At 42.7% G+C, this 22120-nt stretch overlaps 1 pseudogene; it reads right to left on the bottom strand.

Moving 5' to 3' along the window:
• Positions 1-22120, bottom strand: part of LOC126914185 (uncharacterized) — a 134017-nt pseudogene that overhangs the window by 45586 nt on the left and 66311 nt on the right.

The following is a 22120-nucleotide window of genomic DNA, read 5'->3' on the forward strand; positions in this document are numbered from 1 at the left end:
TCGGGCATCGTGCGATAGCTTGCGTTAGCATAGTAACTCGTATGACTGATAAATTATCGCAAGTAGTATTACGCATCAATTTTAACGAAGCATAGTCTCCTATCCCATCAAATACATACATCAGTTTTTGTTTAATCTACCAGATTATCTAATTGCATTAATCGGCACCAGTCGAAATAAAGAAAGGAGAGTTAACAATTTCACAAGATACCTTCTATCGATTTCAACGATGTCCTTAGACTTCCATAATTAGCACAAATGTACACCGAAAAAATTGGCATTGCAGCAGGATCAAAAGTGCACAGTGCGTACCTTGGGCGGAAGAGCGCAGGTGTGCTCGCGAAATCGCACGAGAATCGAGCTGCCCGTCGGTGGACGATTCCGGTGGATGCAGTCGAAGGGTCCCGGCGCATCCTGTTGCATATTTCACCCGGCAGAACCCTTTTAGTCGTTTCAGCGGGGCTACGGGCGCACGGGCGTGTAAATCAAACGCGCGCTGCCCGCTTGTAAATCTCCGGATAAATACACACCGTGGAGATAATTTACGCAGCCAGTGCATCGGCTCTGTTCCCATTCTCTACCTTTCTTTCTTCTTCCTTCTATGCTTCAGTTTTTCTTTGTTCTTTTTCTACCGGAGGCCAGTCGATTTTCGGCTCAGGACTCGACTGTTCGCTGTCCCGGAAGGCGAGAGCCTCGTCAAGGCTCCTCGTTATATCCGTTTGCGCGTGGATCGTTACATCCCACGGACATTGATACGCCGATAATCTCTCGCACTGCAGGAAATATTAGCAATATATTACGCAGGACCATGTACGCGCGTCCAAAAGACGCTGCCTCCTCTTCTGGAGCCGGGTTATTTGACCGAGCGTAATGAGAGGAATGTTTACCGACACCTTGGGATAATTACCGGGTGGGCAGAGGTTAAGATTTAGAGTTGAAAGGGAGCAAACGCTGTTTGAGTCGATTCGCAACGATGTCCAGATCGTTCCGGTTAATTTATAACTTTCGACGACTTCATCCGCCCCGGTTTGCTTTGTATCTCGAGTCACTTCGAGTTTGCTATTCTTACGATTTTTTAATAACAGCGTTCGTTGAAAAAGATATGCCGATCGTTATCGTACTTTGCTCGTACTTTAAGAATCCTAGACTTTATCAAAATCTGTCTAATCTTTAAATCCATAAAATTCCTAAAGTCTTACTAATTTTTCTAAATGTATAATACGTTCTAAACTGCTAGTGAATCCTTTAAAAATCTAAATTCCTACAAACTTGTAAAAAAGGAAAAAAAAAAAAATATCGAAATTCGTACGAACAATTACTAGAAGCTCCACAGAACCTACTTAACTACCTATCGTACATTCGGGAAGGTTTGGAAGCCCGCCCAGTAAACCATGAGCGTTCTGCTTATAAAAAGAAAGGTTGCAAGATAAACGGGAGCATAGTACAGCGTCGCAAGGCCGACAAACATATTTATCCCTAGAAACATATTTCCCGTGCTGGGAACAGGTTCGAGACAAAGCATACATCTTCGATGCACTTTTAATACCGGCGATCCGTTCGCCCGGACATATTTGATGCATCGGCGGATAAGTAGCCGCGAGTTCTCACTTCATTTATCAAGAGTCTGGCCCACCTGTCGACGCCCGCCTTCCAGTCACCGTACGGATCGTTCTGGACACGAGCACGTGTGCATTAGACGGCTCACCGATCGACTGCAGATACAATAAAGCGTATGGACGATCGAATCTAATGGATGATCTCCGGAGGAACGTGTCGGTTCGCGGCTGATAAGATTTCCGGCGTTTTTCATCGGTCCGTAGCGAAATCGATCGTCCGGAGGGATTAGACCGGACGTCGAGTTTAGTTTCTTATCGTCGCTGCTTCATTTGTACCACTTTTCTCGATCTACCACGCGATCTTCCACGAATCTTTGTACATTCATTATGTTAATATGATCATATTTGCTCGAAGAATTTGCAGATATCTAAATAGATTTTCCAATTTTTCCTTTACATGGTTCGTTTATTCTGTGCGTATAGCTATTTTTGCTAGCAATTGTTAAAGGGGTCAATTAGAATAATCACACACATAGTCAACAGATGACACGCATAATACATATAAAATAGTATTTGTAAGAAAAAACGACAACGTACAACAGGTAGAACTTGTTATAAACCCAAATATTCTATACGAAATAATTTCATCCAAAATAATGTTATTAATCGCAAGTAGAAAATTTCATCCTTCTCTTGTAGTTTCCATATTCATACTCTGTTCCCGAGTGGAGATTCTAGATCGATCGCACTTTATAGTCGAGCATTAGCTGTATCCAGGGAACCGATCGAGAGGCAAGTATTCGCATTTCTGCAGCTTCAAGCATCGACACAGAGCTCATACGCACTTCGGGTGCGTGACCAGGCGTGACCATCCGTTTTCTGCTGTGGAAGAAGGAGCATCGAAGAGGAGGCTGCCGATGGAACGCATTGTTCCACATGGAATCGAAGGTTTTTCGAGAGAAATATCGATGCGGCCGCGAGGAGGAGTGTCAAGCCGCCGACTGCGCGGGATGTCGGGTGCTAACCTCTTGATCCTCGATCACGGGGAGGAGGATGACCGCGCGAAACTCGAGTATTCGTGGCCACGAATGGTGATAAATAATACCAGAGACTGGTTCTGCATATATCCGCGTGTATATAATCGGACGACAGGCCTTTATGCAACAACCTGGAACGCGTCCTCGCCGCGAGTCGCGCGCTTTCGGTGTTAGATTCTTGGCCCAGCAGGATGTCGACGTTTTGCCAACGCGTTCTGCGCTTTTGGCTGACGCTTTTGAACGATATAACGCGCGTGTAACGTTCAAAGAACGTGTTCTTGGTGGAAATATTCGAAACAAGTGAAGTGATAGATTCTCTCTATAATATTTTGGCTCACGAAGGTCTCTATCGATTTGCGATCTTTTTATCTTTTGCCGTTACGTTTGAAAACGTTTGAGGAAAGGAGAGTTTGGATCGAGAAGCGCGTTATTGTTGTCTACGAGTGAAAATCTGATAAAGAAACGATAAATATTGAGAAGTTCAGTGGAAGAATGAGATAAGTGTATATTTCCCAAGAACGCGATAAATACGAGATAAACCTTCAATGATCTTCTAATTCTTTGCGAATGTGTATACCAATTAATATACATTCGTCGACGTTTGTAGTTTAATGACTGTGTCATTTGTATCATGTTTTCTTCGAAATTTCTCGATCGAAAAATTAGCGAAGATTCAAATGAAACAATCAGTGCTACCAGTCTGCCGGAACACGGAAATACAGCAGCTGCAACGAGGTCTCAAGGGGATGAGACATTCCACTTATCAGGCGGCGAAAACTCGAGGCCGATACATCCCGATTCCGTTCTTCCAATTCTCGAAGGCTCGCAGCCACGATCGTGAATTACCATCGTGCAAACGTCGGATTGGTCGTGCGTCGAGGTAGGTAGTAGGTAGGTCGTAGTTTCATTCTGGACGGGAGCATCGAAACCGCCTGCCCTCTCCTTCCTCCATCCTCGCCAACGTTTTCCTCGTTCCTCTAGATCTGGTCGTCCCAGGGCCAAAGTATAAGGCTCGTAACACCCTTCACGAATCGGGCGCGGTGCTAACGACTTTTAGATCATTAGTTACTGAAACTACCAATACAATTATCGGGTCTGGATATTTATTCCCTTAATCTTGGCCGCCGGGACTCCGGCCGAGATTGCGGGGCACGAGCAATTCGCCACGTTCCAGGCTATTCTCCGCGTTGTTGTTCGGTGTTGGCCTCGCGCAGCCATTGTACCGGCTGCTGGCGCGTTTTATACGACGACCTTTATACCGTAAGCTCTTAATTAAGGCCTTCGATTATCATAATAAGTCGGTTGAGGTACGCTGGCTTTTGCACAAGTTCGATATACTTCCAGATGATTGATGCGCCACGTGATTTTCGTGATTCTCGAATCGATCGGCAGCCTTTTCAGAATCGATTACGGGATCCGTGGGTTATTTAGCCTGCGGCTCCATTGCGGGATCTTGATCTTGATCTTGTTCTTTTGTTCGATCGTTTCGCACGTGATTTGCTTATAATGTTAGATCGTTAAACCTAAGGATGATTGAGGTTTCGTGATTCGTGCTTGGTATAATATCGTGGAAAGGCTGACTGGCAAGTTCCTAGATGTCAAATAGATCAAAGTCCGTGTAGACAGGAGGTAACTGTGACGAAGCGTAGATTTATATACAAAAGAAACAAGATATGCTCCCGAACGATCGTAATCGTTTGCGATTCAAATTTGATGCAACTGTAGTTTATTCGATAGTCGTAGTGGAACTTCAATTTCAATCTTCTACTTTCTTTTTAAATTAACTGTTCTTTAAAATTCAATCGAGTTTGAATAGATGCAAACTTTTGTACCCAAAATGAAGTGCGCCATCGTGGTCCATATTTACGTTACAATATTTACGATCGCGATTGATATCCCTTTAATGGTCTACGTGGGTTCACCGTTTCCGATAACGTTGTTAATGCGTTGCTAACGCATGCTACGATAAGTGGTTACCAATCAGGGATGTATTTACATTTCCAACGTGGCGCGATCGCTTTGACGCGTGACTGTTGTCGGACGCGAATGGCCTTCCTTCTTTGTTCTTGCTGGCCGGCGTCGCGAACGTATCTCTCGTTAATTAATCTTTGAAATCAGACGTCGACTTATCTGCAGGCTATATCTAACGCGAGAGCCTCCTCGTGGAGATACCGTGGACAGTCGGACGAACGAGAAGAACTAAAGACGAATAGAAAGTGAAACAGACACATAGAGAAAACGAACGAAAGGAACCTCTAGCCGTGAGGGTAGCGGCGTTTGCAGAGCAAAGAAGTCATTATATTTTCTCGAAGCGTCGCGAGCAGCTTAATCAAGGTGGCAGCCGAGCGGAATCAGCAAGGACCCCATTAGTTTTACGTTTCGTCCTTTTTTATCTATCTTCTGCTCTCTGTGCGCACCCTTTCTTCTGCCCTTTCTACGACAGTACGTCCGCTCCCTCGAGCAGAGGGGCTCGTGGGACTCATTGTCCAACCTAATAACCGCAACTTTTAATTGAATTTGCGACCGGCACGAATCAACTTTTGCCTCGTTCAGCTTCGTACTGATTGGCGTCCGTCCTAGTCGATTACTCACCTGCGAAATCGAACGTACAGGGCCCTTGGATTTCTCTCGACGTTCCTTTATGTCCCTTCGATCGAGTTTAGAAGATGGATGAACGAATCGTTGGCGAACTCACGGTAGAATAACGCTTGGATAGTCTGCGAATCAAACGGGAATATGCAGTTCAATGTAAAAGCGTTTACGAGCTTTGGCGAGGGTGCTTATGTAATCGAGTGACTCAGACCGCGGCGGAAGTGCACTAGACGTGAATAGAGTTTGTAATTGGGTTGATTTACGTTAATAATGAATTTCCACCGCTACATAGACCCTGCCTTCACGGCTTTACAATACTTATCGGCCGCCCGATTTCTCGTACCCGCCGTCGACTGCTTAATTAACCGGAGAATCGCGCCGGTAGCAATTACGAAACTTTTTTTTAATATTTGCAAAGCCGATTTCGAATATAATTTAGAACGAATATAGCACGTCGACGATCTCTACGAATATCCATTGTACGCTCTGTATTTCGATAACGATACGAATAACACATCGAATTATTAATCATCAGAATGCCGAATATAATCGTTTGTATTCGTGTGCGTGCCTTGTCCGACAATCGCGGGAATTTCGGACGCATCGTCGCGTCCCGTTCGATTTGTTAATTTGTTCGTCACGTTCGTGCGGTAGTCGCTAATTCGAGAGGCTAATCGTGGAAGGTGTATGGCAAAAGAAGAAGAAGGAGAAGGAGAAGAAGAGGAAGAAAGAAGAGGGAGAAGAATAAAACAGGAATAAAAGAGCAAAGGGCGAACGAGACGCGACATAGTCAAAGGGAAGAAGGGAAGAAGGGGAGAAAGAGAAGAAGAAAGAGGAGGTGGAGAACGGATTACGTCCACTCAGCTGAGCACGTTTGCACGCACCTGACGAGGAGGGAATCCGTCGGAAGAAGAGAATGGCCGTTAATTACAATACACGATTCGCTTAATTGCATTCTTTATGCAGTCCAGGGCCGATTTCTTTTTCGACGTGTCTTGCGCGAAGAAGTTGCAAGGCCAGTGTCGTCGTACGATCGTGGGACCCGTTGTTGTGTTCCGATCTTCCGACCCGTGAATTTCGTCCCCTTGAACTCTCGATCTATCGAGTTTTCACAGAAAAATACGAAAGGACCGACGAGTCGAGACCGAACTCGCTTTTTCTCTCTTTTCCCTCTTCCCTCTCAATGAAAATGATTCTTGACTTTGCTTGTGGCTGATTCGTAAGAAAAGTTTGGCTCTCCTTGCTCGTGTAGCAATGTGAACGCGATTTCTCGAATAGTCATTATTTCACAGTAGCGGATACGATCGCAGATTCTATGATTCGCTGTTTCCATAAATATTTTGCTCCTGATTTAATCATATTCTCTACATTTGCTCATAAAAGTGGAACCGTATAAATCTGCCAGTCCGCTAGTTCGTCGAGCTCATTGATTTTCAAGCGTCACGGAACTCGGCCGGTTACGAGTGTTTTCCAGGAGATGGCAGGAAGGGTGTTTCCTCTTCTGCCCGGTCTGCCCAGTGCAACACGTGATACGCACATCGTTCATCCCCCTCGGCTTTACTTCCAGAACTTAACGACACTAGATTTGGAAATCGGTATTAAACGCGATTCTCTTTATGACGTATTTTCTATTTGTTCTCGAGATTGCAAGGACTTCGAATTTTCTAGATTCGATCCTCTGGATTTTGAGAATTCTTTGATACAATTGATCAACGACCTGAACATTTTTTCGTAGTGAAAGATTTTGCTGAAGAATTAAATATCACGTTCCGAAAAGGGGAAGATTAAAAATATCTATGAATTTACTTTACACTATCGATCAAAAGTCGTTATTTTATCGAGAACCTGAGGAAAAGATCGGCTTAGAATTTTGCTATTTTACGAAACTTTATAAACAATTTTATCAGACTAGATATCACCATTATTGATATCTTGAGTACTAACTTTGAACTAATAACAAAATTAGAAATGTACACCCTATCATTGATGGAAAACCAGTACCAACACAACGTACAAAGAGTTAATGTCTTTTTATACTTTTGCCTAAAATTTGAATATGCTCTTGGCATAAAATATAAGTCCTGTCGAGTGTTTGTATTGGAAGGGAAATCTGGGTGCGTTCGCGACAGTATCTTCGGTTATCCACAGCGTGGCACGATCGTTGGGTATCGGGGACGTGCTATCGCGGCCGTGCATTCCATCGTGCTCCGTGACACGGTGACGTCACTTCCTGTGTGGAGCGTGACACGTGGTATATCAGCAACGTAGGTGGGCACCGTCAGAAGCTCGGTCGCTTCGCGTCACCTGGTTCACCCGATGCACAGGTGCAACGGTGCCCGTGGCGGAGGAGCCCGAATGCCGATCTAAGATAACACGCTTCTAATCGGACGTATTGCCTATTTGCACTTGGCTCGTGCCGCCGCGCCGAGTCGTTTACCTCCTTCCGAACCCGAGGGGCGTTTCGCGTTCCCACCAGCGATCTCGATTGAAACACTCGTATAATACTGTAACAACTAAGATGGCAAACTTTTTAGAAATTGTACTCTAAGATTAAAGTGTCGAGAAAGTATTGAGATTAAATGGTAAATGGAGTAAGTGATGAGAAGATGAAATGCCTTTAGTGGAAAGGAATGTAAATTCTGTGCTGAAGATTGAAGTGATTAATTTTATCATTTAGAACTTCCATAAGATATATATACATATTTATTTATTTATTTATTTCGTGTATATCGAAAATTTCCAATTTTGGCACTTGCATCGTCTACGTCATCGTAATATTATTCACATCATGCGTTGTGAGAAGATTATGGGAACAGAAACGTGCCACATCCAGTTGTAACAATTATTAGACCAACTAATAATAAAAACGCGCTGGTATACATATATATATTTTTCTATGCAAATTTTAGAAATTTAATCCTCAGAAATATCAATAATCCTCGCAAAGTTAGGTTTCCAACGATCGAATCGAAGCGCTGGAATAGACACGTTGGCATAGGCTGAAATATCTGCAGTCTTTGTGTGTATCAGGCATAATTGCTCGGTAATTATTAATTACGTTTATGTAGCATGTTATTCAATAAGCCAGACCCTGTAATTTACTTACTATTGAGCATTTCACGCTTCGCAATGGTTTACTCAATTACTTGCCACGCGGATGCTCGAACGCGTATGCCCGCCATTAACCGTGGAACGTGCTCCTGCATGCATACGCTGTTTCGTTTGCTCGATCCCCCTCGTTCCCCTCACGATCGTATCGTTATACACGCACCGATTTTCCCGCTGTACAAAACGATCGCAAGCAGCTGCACTTTTGCGTGAATATTCGATTTCCAACGATAAAATTCACGCACAAGTATTGCTATTAAATCGTATTCCATTTGATTTACGTTAAATACGAAATGTTGAAATGTTATTCGTTTTGGGATTGTTTAAGACGGTAGACACGATGGATTTCTATCTGCTTTCTCGTAATGAAACGATCGAGTATGTTGAATAGAATAATTCTGTAACATTATTATTATCATCGGTGTTTGAAAATAATATTTATATGTGGCATAATATAATAAAGAGAAATAAACAAGGGAGAAATTAACCGGAAGAAAGAATCGTGGGATTGGTGCGTGACACTGGATTGGCTTAGTATTTATTATCATCATAATACGCATAGAATCTGGCCGATGTCTACAGCGAATAGGTATGCTAGACTCGCTTACGATCGTTATCGACGTCGTAGAAAGTGTTTCGAAGAAGTCGTTAATTTCAGTAATTATTCCCTTTCTAACTAATAAAATTATTAATCGCGTACACGCGTACACACGTATGGGATCTAGGAAAGAGATCGCGGAGAAAATGCTCGTTAGCCAGGTTTAAATAAATAAAATGGTTGTCGAGAAAGAGAGAGAGAGAGAGGAGAGGGCAAGGGAACAAGGAGGCATTGTTGAAGAATTTCCAGTTACGTCACGGCGGTAAAATCGCGCTTTTGCCACCGGATCGAAACAATCGGCCGGCTATCTAATAGCTTGGCCGGTCGTTTCCCTTTTTTACCTTTCGACATTACGCGGAAAGAAAACAATAAAAAAGGAGACAAAAATCGCGGGGGAAAAGACCTCGATTTTAAAGAATAAAAGCCGGTTGAATTATTTTCGAGGAGAACGCCCTCGAAGCCGGAACGCGCTCCTTATTTAAACGAAAAAGAAAAATAGTAGCGAGTTGCGTTCGATTTATTAGTCCCCAAGCCAGTCCTCTGGCATTCCTGACAAACCACCTGCTTATGATCCGGACAGGCCGGATTGTGCGACTTTGACGGTCGGGATATCTGGTACGCCGCGGCTCTGACATAGCTCTCCCACATTAGTGCCAGCCTAGGCAGCCAATGACTACATCGCGATCGACTAACTTTCGCAATTTTTACAATTGCGACAACAGGTCCGCCGACAGTCGTTTGCATTTCGTTTACATGTCGATGGACGGATCGGTGTCGACATTTGTCATCGTTTCACGCGGCTGAAATTGCTAAATCAGAATTTCGAGAACGCTTTAATAATTTTACGGAGCTACGAGTTCCTTCTACGTATGGTGATTTCATCGGTTCGATGATTCCCAATGGTAGAAGTTTTATTTTACTCCGAAGATATTGTACATCGCGTATGTACGTCGAAGTGGAGAGAAAGAGGATGATAGAACGGTTCGTAACACATTGGCGATTACAACGATTAATGATCCTGGTCATTAACCTAGGATTTCAGTTTCGATTTGTCTCGCCGTCTAACAAGGATGACTTTACGTTTCGACGCGAACGCGCGATTGTTGTTTCGTTCGCGTAACTTTCTCCGTTTCGCAACGTGGTCGCCGTTTACATTCTGCGTAGTTCGCGGTGTTCTTCGCGAATAATTTGCATTCAGTCGTCCTCTGGGATTACCACGACCAATTGCAATAGAATATGTACGTAATATGTATTAGGAAAAAACTGAAAAATATACGACAACCGTGGAAAATGTAATCACAGGACATGAGCACTTTCGATAAAAATCTACGTCTCTGACGTAAACATCTTTTGATAGATTTCCGCAACGAAATTTAATAAAAGGACAGCTTCGATAATACACGGTTGGTTGACAAGCTATAGAATTTTAAAATCGCTTTCGTATAAAAAATAAGACCCGAGACTCGTGTATTTCGCCTATGGTCCTCGTACATGTGTATAACGCATATATAATATTTATCCTAATTATTGAAAAGCGTAAAAAAATCAGGACAAAACGCACAGCGTTCCGAGATTGAGTAATTGTCCGTGTAGTTCCCGAGCCAATTCACCCTTGGCTGGAACAAGCAACGACAGCGAGACAGGGCCGAAAAAGTAGGATCGATAGGAGCTAGGCAGCGACAAAAAGCATCGGGTCTAATCTGCCGCGGTTATTTCTGCAACACCCCGTGTACACAGAGTGTCTCACGCACGGGAGCGCGTGCTTACGCGGTATAACGCTTGGACGGGCGGCCGGTCGCGGCCATTTACGGTGATTTTAACCATTATATTACGATGCCGGTAGCATAATGAAGGTGAGTTTTTCTCGTAGCTAGCCTAGTCGAGAGAGCTCCTCGCGGCCCGTTGTCCCCGTGGCGCATACGCAGTTCCAATTCTCACGGTGTCCCTTATGGAACTCGCTTATGGGTTGACTCCCACCAGTCCCGTTTCAATCTCTCTTTCCTTATCCTCTGTCCGTTTCCTTTTCACGTTTCTCTCTCTCTCTCTCTCTCTCTCTCTTTCCATTCCATTTTCCCTTCCCGTTTGCTAGCCAACGGCGATCACCGTGACAAAAAACGGCCGGTTGCACCGAGGAACGGTTAAATAATTACTGTCGTTTGTAAGACGGTTCGACTCATAAATGGGCGAGAATCTTGGAAGACTTTGGCCCTTCGTTTCGCCGCGCGATTATTTTCTATTAATATATCGTTTCCCCGTGTCTCTGTTCCTCTTCCGTGGTTCGCGGATCGAAGTTTCTTGCACCAGGGAATAGGAGGAATTTATAGGCAACGACGGAAGAGCGACGTAAACGCATGGAGAGTGCGTCCCTGTCTTTCTTCCTCTTCTTGCTTTCGGCAGTTTAATGTTAATGGTAGCTTTTTCCTGTTCCGAGTTTTTCTTTTTTATCGATGATTTCGACAATTTTCGCCTCTCTATATAAATCTAAGCCACGGTTGATTTAAAGCTGGAATTGAAAAGACCGATTGTCATTTTTCTTTTTAACAGTGCAGATTAATACAGAAGATATAACATTTTCTCCTTCGTCGTATTTCTCTTCCTAAATACGCCTACACAGATTTCAAGCGCCAATTCTACCGACAAGAAAAAATATCCGACCCTCATTATCTCGCGAAATAATCCACGTCGATCGTTCAAAGGAGCTCAGACCACAGTTTCTCTTCTGCCCATTCCAGTTTCTACCCCATAGATGTCCGAGATTCGCGGATTCTTCTACGTAAACCGCGCGACTAACGCTCCACGAAGCTAGACGCTGGCCATCCCAGTCTTTTTCCCTGGCATTCTTATCCTTATTATTCCACGGGACATCTCCGGGTGAAATCCGGTGAAAGGTATAGCGGGCCGCTAGAAGGAGGACATTACATTCTTTGTACTTAGTTGGCCTCTGCCTCCTTCCTTCCCGTCGTACGACCAGCCAACCCCCTTCAGCGCCGTAGCCCGTGGCCAGCCAACCCTATTCTCGCGTTGAGTGAAAAGTTTTACTCGGGATATTACGCCTCACCCTCCCGTTACGTCCAAGATTCCACTCTTTCTCTCTCTTTTTCTTTCCCTCTCTGTCTCTTCTCTCATCCTCCTTCCAACCCCGTCTACAACTCCCATATCCCCCTTCCTCTCTCTGTTTCTCGTTATACGCCACTTCGTCTCGTTCTTCTCGTTCTCTATACCACTTCGGTATCCTCCGGCTCACCCCTAACGCGTTCTCGCCGTTTCCCTGCCGCGGGAGACGCAAACATAATATCATTACTATTTTCGAAGTCCCGTTTTCTTATGAGTTCGGGGAGACATAATGCACCTAGTCGGGAGTCCTTTGTTTGACGTTCTCGGCGGGAAGAGAACGCGGGAGGAAAGTCTGCGTGGGAGGACGAGTAAACTTTTCGTTGCACGCCACCTTATAGGTTTCTGTAGTGGCAGCGAAATACACGAGTGGAACAATTAAGTAATTTATAGCGGTTTGTATATTTTAAGAAATTTCAAATTGTCTACGGGAACTGTTCGATGATTCTGTTAATCCCAGGGAGGAAGTGAAGATTACTTGAAAATTAAGCGAGGATGATTCGAGGTCGTGCGAGGACTTGTCGTCGATACTGAAAATTAATTAAAGGTCAGAAGGAGTAAACGGTGATGTGTCATAAACGGTCAGGGTCGTTTGAAGACAGGAAAGGTGGTCGGAGGTTAATCGAAGATCGTTTCAAGGGTATACCGTTCGAGAACTTGTAGCTAAGTAGTAATTAATGTGGAAATATTTTTTGTCTTTTATACACTGGAGATAATATGGTGCATTAACAAAGGAAGCGACACAGAATTTTATAGATGTTCTGTGTACACGTTATTTCAAAATGGAAGTTCAAAAACTACGGTGATATTTCAGACGAATCGCAGAAGCTTGAACAAATAATTTCATTCATTACGAACCAAAACGTAGAATCTTTTTACCACTCTCAATGCTTTTTAAACTTGAGTTCGCGCAATTTTCGCGTTATTTGCCCCTTCGTGAAACCCATCTGTGAAATTTATCTCGCAACGAGAAAGGAGGAAACCAGTTGTTCGCCATTTTTTTTTATCGCGGAGGAGAATATAAAATGATCCACCCTTAAGGTTCGGTCTGCGAGGAGGAAGAAGAGCGATAGGCCAGACGAGTTTCCAGGGGTCGGAGGGTTGAAACGACGTTCGCTGGTGGGGAACTGGCATCCACGAAGGAAGGATCTGCATACGACCACTCGCAAGCGCGTGTAAATCACGTTTGTGGAACGAGGAGGAGATACAACGACGCGGAAGGGAGAGAAAGTCGGAGAGAGAATCGTCGCGTTACTATCGACCAATCGTTGGCAGACCTGCGTACATCAGCGTGCCGCCTATAGGCCACCCCTAACCTGCCAGCCACCCCGCGTCCATATTGTAAAATATGGATCGCGGAGGTGTACAACACCCCACCTCGACCGTAGGACACCCCCTTTCACCTCTGTTTCCACCCCCGCGACACCGTTCGCCGCGTTGCTTCGAATAAGAAATACTCGCGTTGCTTTATCGAGTTTCTTCTTTGCTTTCTCTTCCTCGTATTTTATTATTTTTGAGTTGTTTTATTTGGATAAAGTGCTGTGGTTGCTGGCTCTTGACTCTTTCGCTATGGCAGTAGACCTTTCGTAGGTTCCAAATATGTTTTCGAGATATTCGAGAAAAGACGTATGCGCGAACGTTTAAACAATTTGCATAATCAATTAGGGCGTGATGTACACAGAGAACGTAAGTATATGCGTGCTTCTTTAAATAAATCGTTGCCGGATATATCGTTACGCAGCGAAAGAGTTAACTTTGACAATGAACGTAGTACTTTATTAAATTGCTTTTACATCTCAGCTGTATGAGATTATGTTCGATGATTTATAATTGCGACGGTAAAGAAAGAAAGATACTTCAATGTGTAGACAAGAAAAGACGACGGCGCATTTATTAAATATCGTGAGGGGTAAGACTCCGTGCGGCGGATTTCCCAGTAAACGGTCTACTTCTAATCGTCGCTCTTTACGATGCCCAGAGAGGAGGTATCGTCGTCGCTAATAGCAGCGAAGGAATTCGAGGCGACTTCCGCGTTTCGTAGGATAAAGGAGAAGTTACTGAACCGTGCACAGGGACAAGTCGACCATGCGAAGTTATGTTTCAGACGCGGCACCGTAAAACAGATATCGCGACATTAATGACTCGAGAAGTGGATTTTGCTCATTTTTCATCGTCTTCGGTGCCACGACGAGCCGTAATTTGTCCAGGCACGTGAAAGTACGAATCGTATCGCGATATGGTCGCGACTAAGGGCTCTTCTTTTAACGAAATCCATGTTTCGTTCCCTTTTAAACCTTTTTCGATTCAACAGAAAATAGAGAAAATAAAGAAAGAGTAGAAGCGTTCTTCTTTTTTTCTTCCGATCCGTTTTCCATTATCGAAGATTTTCGACCAACGAACGTTGTCAACGACGAGACGCGTTAAACGAGAAACAGAAAAGGGGTAAAGCAAAGAGAGAGAGAGAGAGAGAGAGTGAGAGAGAGAGAGAGAGAGAGAGAGGCGGTAGGAGAAGAATTGACGCTATTTTTCTCGCTTCGTGAAATTTACGATGGCTGGCGTCGCTCCAGACTCGTAATTCCGCCTTTGAAATAAACATCCGGATGAGATATCGCGATCTTATCGGATCGAAGAAGCTATCGGGCTGACATCGCCTCCGTATGTAATAAAGTTATCGTTGCTGGTTATGCATGCCCAGCATGGGAAACAGGTTTGCGCGCCATATAATTCCACCTACGACACAATGGGTGAATTACATCGTACCGTTTCGTTGCATAATTCTCGGCTTCAACGCTTTAGCAGATTCTCATCAATTAGTGGCGCATTCATAATGTGCACACATTAGACGCTTCCTTCCTTTTACCGATCTCCTGTCTGGAGCGACTATGTAATTTCACCCTGATCGGTGAATCGCGAGAAAAACAAATCGTTTTCCTTCAACGATATTGTCAGACAATCGCATTCTTATGGAGATTAAAAAGGTCGACAATAACGGACGTCGATATTCATCGTTGAACAGTCTCAATTATCTCTTCGTTCACATTTGCTTCGATTCTAATCCGCTTACATGGCATCGATTCGTTGATATACAATCTTTGATTCTTTATTCGAACATTCCTTCAGAATCTTCCTACCAGTTAATTCTCTATAAGGAGAAAAGTAATCTTCTAGGAAACAATCGAAGACCACAGGGAAAAACTATGACAAGTTACCTACGTTTCTCGTTTCTTACGAGAGAGCAATTTCAAAACTCAATATGCTATCGATCACATAGTATTACCAATATCGACACTTTATTTGATTTTGGCATTAAATATTTGCTTTTGCCACTCCCTTGATTATACAAATATAAGATTAGTTATGCCGTCGATTTATTTACAAAGCTTGCTGTATTTATCACCTATTTTTTATGAATTTTATATCTTTAATCAAACAAACTATTTTGTTAAAATAATATATATGAGACCTTCAGTCATATCAAAGCGATATCAAAATCGGGACACCAGCAAGAATATACTATCATATTTACTCTCTGTGTTTTTCAATTACGCTATTCTCTACAGCAATTTCTATTCCTCTGAATCTTAAAAGCGAAGAAGATGCGGAAAGATTTTCCTATCGCCTTATTGGATACGATCTCGCCGCAAGAAACGAATCGGCCGTTTCGATTCCCGTTTGATCGAGCAGCGGTGGTTGTTCGCGAGCGATTACCGCTCGCCACCGTATAAACGCGCAGGAGAGATGCACGTGCTGCGAATTACGCAGATGCACCGGGCAGGTCACTTAGCCGGGGGGCCCGATGCATACGAGCGTATCATCTTGCACGTAGGCTCACGCACGCTTGCGCTCATGCAACGACGACAATTTTCACGTTTGCACGCGGTGCACGTGCAGCCGAGCGCGTTTATCTTCGGGCATCATTTACCTCGAATTTCGATCGTAGAACTCCGGTTCGTTCGACGTCGTTTCCGCGCACTGCGTTTTCTTATCGACGATAGACAATTTCATTTTTAAAGAAGCAAAATGGTCGGTTTTCTTAGAAGACTTATAGAACTTATTGTTTAAATAACGAAACTAAACTGAAAATTTGAATTTCTATTAATTAACGAGTCTTCCTATTTTTATCTTCATTTGCAAGCGGAAAAAAGGCGACGAATATGCGTTACAACTGCAAATCTGCAACAACTGTAGACAAGTACTAAAGAAACTTCCTGCACTTCCTACTTTTTCTACCTTTTTTTCCTTTGGTACCTTCCGGTAGGTTACCCTTTTCCTCTCTTCCATTGTCTTTTCTTTCCCTTTTCTTCTTTTTGATTTCTTTCTTTTCCTTTTCCTTCCATTCTCGCATTCCCTTCCTTTCCTTCATTCGCCTTCTTTGCATCCTCTCCTCTCCTTTCTTTCTCCTCCCTTTCTACTGTAATATCAGTTATTTTTGTTCATTTTATGTAATAGATCAAGAATCAGATTTTGCTTCAAAGAACCACCGAACCGCAAAAGAAGATCGTGCCTAGAATGATAGAACTGTTTCTTCTTCGCCTAACAGATCGCTATCATAGTGACGTTAATCTGCAGGTGCGACTCGGCAACGATTCCAGCGACAGCTTTGACTGCATAATCGCATGATCCTATGCGATCGTACACGTCCACGTCGGCGATGCATGCACGCGTGCACACGGCACAGCGTCTGAGACGAGACAGTGGCATTTCTGCGACGATCGACCGCGTGTGGGGGCGTCTTTTGATGTTCGCCGCCGCTTCGATCCTTTAATACAAGCCCGCACACGTGAGCATCTATCCTGAAGCCGCCAACAAACCCAGCAATCGCCTTCTTACTTTGTTTCAATCGACGCTTTCTAATAGCAAGATGATTTAAGTATCGAGCGAAGAAACGCGGATTTGAAACTGCAAAAATTCAAATACTTTTTTCCAAGGCGTAGAACCGAGACGAATCTTCCGAGTTAATCATTTACCACGCTGCATTCGAAAGAAATTTCTGTAGATTTAACGAATCTTGGCAAGAAATTCCTCGTTTCGCTGCGATGATCGGCGAAAGTGCATATTTCTTCGACTGATTTATTACAAGAAATAATTACATAACACCGTTTGAAAAAAGGGGCTAATTACACGTAGACTTACACTACGAGGCACAAAATCTTATGGTATAAACGAGGTGTACAAGACAAATGTCAAGCCTGAACACCTAGGCGCATAATCTAACAAATCACAGACGAATCGTTGAATTCCAACGCGATTGCCGGTAGCACTTGGTTGCAGTTTGACACGAATCTCGCTTTCCCCTCTCGATTAGTCCAATCACCGGCGATCGGGGGAGAAAACGAGCCTCTTAAAAACCAAACACACGACAAAACATATCGAGAACCATATACACCGTACGTTTTACAGTTGGAACCGACCGTTGCATTCGGCTTAAACAATTAGACAGCCGGTGAAGTAACGAGATAAATCTCGATTTTCAGAGGCTAAGTGACAGCGATGACCATTAATCTGCTCGATCGCCGGAATCGCGACACCGATCTCGCCACTCTAACGAGCAGGCATAACGCCAACCTCTCTCTCTCTCTCTGTCTTTTCTCATGTCGTTCGAGCTTCTTCCTCGACCTTCCTATTGAATAAAACTTACGGCGTTCGTCATTATATTCTGTGAGCGAATAACGTAAATTCTGTCGTACCGATAGTTGGACGCATCGATAGTTTGCCGATGGAGTACTTTTAATATGGATACGAATACTAATAACGAATACTAATCTAAAAGCATCATTGGAAAATGAGAAACAGGACAGTCGTACAGTTAACGAAACAGAAATATTAATATTATTCCACTGAGAAAGCAAAATTTCCAAGGCACTTTATAGACAAAATTTCTACTCCAGCGTAATATGTCCTCGACCTACGGTAAGTCTCATTTCTAATATTTTTTCGAATAGCGAGTAGTTTGGAATGGGACGCCTAGTATTAGTTTAATCGTTAGTCAAGACACTAATTGACGTACCCTGTCGTTGAAGTGTTAAAATGAAGCGAGAGGTGTTACCTGATGATCAATGATCGATACGATTTTGTCGAGATAAATTTCTCTTGGTGTGTGCACGAGTGTTTGGTGGAACCAACACCGATACTGGCCAGTGTAAATCGTTGAAGAGAGAGTTGGAAAGAAGAACGCGGCTAGAGGGTGGCTGATATCTAAGAGAGGACCGGTGACCGACCACCCCATAGCCCGTATAACTCCGATAACGGCCGACCGACCACCATAAACCCTCGGTCTTTCACTCGTGGAACTACCATCCCTGCGTGAGTATTCCTTGCTTCGCCTTTGGATTCCTCGTGACGAAGAATTCTTTTGAATCAGAATCGCTACTTTGTTTATGGCAAGTCCTTGGGATTGAAGAAGACGGGATTGGATGAAAATTAGTACTCGAGTTGAAGTTACAATTGAGATTTACCAAGTTAATCTGGAGATTATTACGTTAAGAATATTTCTAACAGTTAGTTACTATATTTTTAAAGGTATCTAATCTATTCAACATTCATGTGTATATATCAAAAATATTTTAAAAATTATCAAAAAGTAAAGATCTTTAGAACGCAACGCCAATTAAAAAAGGAAATAACGTATAAAGAAGAATGGACGAGAAACAAATAAAATTATCCGCTTCTCTCCAATTAATCTCCAATTAGTCTCTCCAATTAATACAAAAATTAATAATGTTAAATGAAGAAAACTATCGAATTCTTTTTTAGCGTTAAATAAGGGAAATGTGCAAACGCTTTTCCAATGACAAACATTTAGAACTTTATCAGAGACTTTAGAGAACTTCATTTAGAACGAACTTATCACGCAAACCCTCAATTCGCACTCGTCGTACCAACAATTCCAATCAACAATGAAGCAATCTGAAAACCGTAACACCTACCAACAATGCAAACTCAATTCCTCCGTTTTTCACGACCCTTTACCGCCATAAACCCGGTGGATATTAGTAAATTGCAGGAGGTCGTTACTTAATATCACGACGAAGTCAACGAAATAAAGCGAACCATTTTATATCAGAAAAAAGCGCAGGGTCGCGGCGGATTCGCGGACCTCTGACCGTCCTTCGTTTAACGCAAGTTTACGCAAGGCTGCGGTTTCTTTACGACCAACCAGCACACGTCGATAGCGTTCGCGCACAGCCAGGGAAAAATTCTGGGCTTCGTAGCGTTTTACGAGCCCCGGCTCCTCGTATAAACGCGCGTTGGATCCGCGTGCTGTTGCGAGCAAGTAATTATTGCTTTGACGGTATATGTAATTCCTGTTGCTCAAGGCTCGTAAATTTGCGGCTTGATATAGTCTAGGACCACTGTAAACTGTTCCTTCGAAGGTGTTTTTGAGATACGAGTTTCTACGCGTATCATTATACGTCTTTAACTGGTGCAATACTATTATCATGATTTAAATATCGATCGGAAATTTGGCTCTTAATCTACTGCTTTAATTAATAATAAATGATACTTTACCAAGACTGAGAGTCTGAAATTGTCGGTGAAGAAAAATGGACGTTTCAGAAACGTAAAGATACAAAGAAACTTTGTATAAAATTTCCAATAAAAGAACTGCACTTCAATTTTGTATGACTATAATAATGAAGATTGTTCATCCTATCTTGAATGCTAGATACTAGTTGCTAGATTAGAAATCTTACTAAAATAGTACAAATTATTTCGCTAAACGAAAATTTTATTTTGTAAGATCTAAATATTAAGTTTCACACAGATGCTAAGAAGAATAAACTCCAATGTGAAGCCATTGTTCTTGCAAGTAAACCAGTGAAACGCACTGCTGGATTTTCCATACGCGTTCTTATCGTTTTTCTTCCTTTTTTACTCGGAACAGCATCCCCCTGGTTGTGAAGGCAGCCGTCCACGTTTATTACGGATCCCTCCGAGCCGGGTTAATAATGGATTTTCAACCAGTCTTTACCTTTACGAGAATCTCTGTCACGTGATCGCGAGATGCCTTATAGCTGCTGTATATATACATACGGGTTGGCAGCGAGCGAGATCAATTCGGAATTATTATGCCGCTTTTTGCCATTAGTTTCCCTAAATGCGCGCCGCGCGTTCGTCGAGGGTGGAGATTTACGTCGGCGATGTCGCCACTACTACTATCCGTTGCCGACCACCTTTGTATGGTAATGAAAAACAAACTATTGAACGTGGATGGCTTGACTCGTATCAAAGTTATAAACCAAGTCGCAACAGGTATGGTGTATCGAATATAGTGAGCGACTATGGATCCATGCTTCGAAGAAGATTAATTTCTTATTAATTTTAACGTCTTCAGTTTTTTGGTTTCTTTAGTGTCCTCAGCTCCTTACGATTTCTCTTATATTATATATTTTCGTATTATTATTATTTACATCGTTTATGTCATCATATTATTATTATATTATTATCATGATTATTTATATCAGACATTTAACGAAGGAGACTCGTAAAAATATAAAGGACACGAGACAATCAAGCCATTCATTGCCAACTACGAGATATCTCGCAGTTTGCGGAGTCAGGACAGGAATTTTATTCAGTAACGCCAGTTACGAATTATCTCGTGGTATTTTTTTCATTTTCAAGTGATTATAAATGCCATTTTAGTACTATATCTGCAACTAATAAAATTAATTGTAACTAAAATGAGTACCACGAATGAGATTTGATATTACAATATAGATAAAGCAAATACACAAGCAATTTAGAAGACCTAAAACTTTTGCTGCTGTTTCAAGTTGTCCGTATGACGTACGAAGCTTTTATATAGTCTTCTATACGACAAAACTTTAAATTCTTCTATTTTTGCTTCAACTTCGCGCGAAAGGGGTTAATCCCGGAAAAAGCGGAATTCTTGCGAGAAAGAAGAACGTCAGCAGGAAGAAGTTGATCGCGAAGGCGATCGTGCCTGATATAGGGACATCGGTGTAAGGAGACGATGTACGCCATTCGACTACAGGTACAAGTGCACGTAGAAATCTGTACCGAGAGGTCCACGGATGGGCGGAGCACGTAGCAAGGACTTTGCATACTCGATGAGCACTCGAGGTGGAGGCGGTGATGCAGTTTGCATACGGTTACGGTGGTGCAGCCTCTCCATTGGTCCAGAAACATCTCGCTGCATCTCCCTACTTCGCTCTCCTCGCACTCTTTCGCTCCCACTACCTCTCCTCCCCCTTTGATGCATCTCGTCGTCTTAGTCCAGCGCACTCGCGACTCGTCGTCTGGCTAGCGACGGGTTTAAGCTACTTTCGCGCGTTCAGGCGCGGCGATCTTACATTGTCTGGCCTGAATTCTGTTTCTCCTTTTCATTATTGATATTATATCATGTAGTTTCATGCTCTTGATTTTTAATACTCATGTCAATTAATGGATTCCTTGCAGTACATTCTCTCATAAAATTAATTAGACGTACAGTTAGTTTGTTGGATAGTATACGGTTTCTAAGAACAATGATTTTTTAAACAGCTGCAATAGCCTTTGAATTTAGACGTTAAACGTACAGTTACTTAATTGGATGGTGTACGGTTTCTAAGAACATTGATTTTTTAAACAGCTAGAACAGCCTTTCAATTGTAATTGTATCTAATTTTGAAATATCTGTTCTTCGTTTACTTTATCTGTGGAATATATCGTGCTTGACAATGCTTAATGATCAAATTCTCATTTATAATTTTTGTGCATTTCTATAAATTTGTCAATGTATGATATATTGGCTCGCTATAATCGAAATTTGTGCGCAAAATACATAGATTACAGTCTTTCGGAAAAATGTCCAATTGAGAGCCATAGAGAGACTCTGCATCTATAGAATTAAAATAGCTAACAATAAATATATAAATTTCCGAAAGAACTATACATAGGATAACTAGATATCGTCTATTAACTTTTACTCAACATTCTTCGTAAACCTAATTTTTCAAACACGATCTGTTTCGAACAATATGAAAGAATTTAAAAAGACACTTGCTCGTGATCGGTTCGAGGCCATCGCGGCTGCCGGTTGGATAACATGTCATCGAAACGAGCCGAGCGTGGAGAAGGCGGGATACTGGGATAAATACGAAATCGATGATAAA

This window comes from Bombus affinis, chromosome 3, assembly GCF_024516045.1.
Source record: "Bombus affinis isolate iyBomAffi1 chromosome 3, iyBomAffi1.2, whole genome shotgun sequence".
NCBI lineage: Eukaryota > Metazoa > Arthropoda > Insecta > Hymenoptera > Apidae > Bombus > Bombus affinis.